Source organism: Miscanthus floridulus, chromosome 12 (genome assembly GCF_019320115.1).
Source record: "Miscanthus floridulus cultivar M001 chromosome 12, ASM1932011v1, whole genome shotgun sequence".
In the NCBI taxonomy this organism is placed as follows: Eukaryota; Viridiplantae; Streptophyta; class Magnoliopsida; order Poales; family Poaceae; genus Miscanthus; species Miscanthus floridulus.
The window spans coordinates 23,328,201-23,330,131 of NC_089591.1; the positions used below are offsets into that span (position 1 = coordinate 23,328,201).

Consider the following 1,931-nt stretch of genomic DNA (forward strand, 5'->3'; position numbering starts at 1 on the left):
AATGAAAATTTTGGGGTGTGACATAGGACATGAACAATGATCACATGCAGTAATGGTAGCCATAGTTTATGTAGGCTAATTCTACTTGTTTTCTTCCTGTTGTGGATAAAAACAGGATAGTATATTAGTGGTTTTGATCTGTCAAATAACTACACCGATAATCCAGAGGCACTCCTAAGGAAGAATAGGTCTCGTATCGCTTCTTCTTCAGCTACTCCGCCGGCAGTCGAACCAGTCACCCCCGTACCATCCGCTATTACCGAAATGGTCAAGTCACTCCGCGACTACTCCACCCCCGTTGTTGCCAATGTACCCATTGGGCCCGCTATCAACACGGGTACTGGAAACTTCGAGCTATGCACTGTCTTGATCACGATGGTGCAGGCGAACCAATTCTGTGGTTTGCCTAGCGAGGACACAAGTGCACGCTTGCAACACTTCCTAGAGCTATGCTACACTATCGTCATCAAAGACATTGCACAAGCTAGCATTAGGCTCTATTTGTTTCCCTTCTCCCTCACGGGGATGGCGAAACAGTGGTTTTATAAGGAGAAGGAAGCTATCAGTACATGGGACAAATGTTCCACGGTGTTCCTCATGAAGTTTTTCCCCATGGGACAAAACCAATACCCTGAGGGGAAAATTTTCAAACTTCCAGCAATCATCACTCGAATCCATCCCCGAGGCATGGGAAAGGTTGCAGGATTACATCTAGGCCTGTCCACACCATGGAATGGAGAACTGGCTCGTCCTCCAGAACGTCTACAAAGGGGCTTATGCCCATGTCGAAGGGGCACGTGGATGCCGCTGCTGGAGGGGCATTTCTCTCCCTTACCATCACTAATGCCATGGCTCTCATCGAGAAGATGGTGGCCAATCAAAGCTGGGGGAGGAGTGCAAGCAACAAAAAGACATGCATACCATGAAGGAGATGGATATGCTTGGCGCAAAAATAGACTTGTTACTCTAAAGGCTGAATGAGAGTGCCCACGTGAAGGAAGCTATGAGGGCCACCGTTCAGGCCATGGACTCGCAAATGACTTGCAAAGTCTGTGGTGAGGTCGGACATTCGGGGAACAACTACCCCAAAACCCGTGAAGAGACATCCTACATCAACAACGGGTTTCGACAAGGTAAAAATAATGGGTGGAACAACCAGTCCCACCCGCAAGGAGGTAATTCAAACTTTAACTCAAATTACAATTCGAATCAACCCTCCTTGAAAGACTTGGTCCTAGGCCAAGCAAAAATTAATGAAAATCTAACTAAAAAGTTAATGTATAATGATAAAATTATAGAAAACATAAATTCTAATCTTGAAAACCTATCTTCATCCGTCAAAAACCAATTGAGCTTTAATAATATGATCGAAATTCAAATAGCTCAAATTGCTGCCGCACTACCTGTTTCTGATTCGGGAAAGATTCCGGGGAATCCCGAAACTTCTCTCGAATCTGTTAAAATGGTCTCACCGAGGTTTAGTAACACTCTATGTCGGGAAAGCCATGATTATTTTGTAGATCCACCTTTCGTCACCAAGAAAGAAGATCCTGGCCGCTGGATGATCACATGCTCAATAGGTTCACATGTCTTCCACAACGCCTTCTACGACCTTGGAGCAAGCATCAATGTCATGTCCAAGGTAATATATGATAAGATTTTGGTTGGACCTTTGTCCACTGCAAATTTCAGACTACAGATGGCGGATCAAACTTCACGACACCCAAAGGGATTAGCCAAGGATGTCTTAGTAAGAATTCGAGACACATACATTCCTACGGACTTTGTCATTCTAGACATGGGTCGTAATGAGGAAGTTCCCCTCCTTCTAGGGAGACCATTCCTTAACACCACAACTATAGTACTACACTTGGGATCTAGGCATGTTTGCTTCCATATTCAAGGGCCAACCAATAAGATGCCTATTTAAT

General features: G+C 44.7%; 1 non-coding gene across 1 annotated transcript; it reads right to left on the minus strand.

Annotated features, from left to right (window-relative positions):
* Positions 1-628: 628 nt before the first annotated feature.
* On the minus strand, positions 629-735 carry LOC136498728 (small nucleolar RNA R71). Its single transcript, XR_010769735.1, has one exon. It is a non-coding gene; the product is annotated as a small nucleolar RNA R71 (small nucleolar RNA).
* Positions 736-1,931: the final 1,196 nt, after the last annotated feature.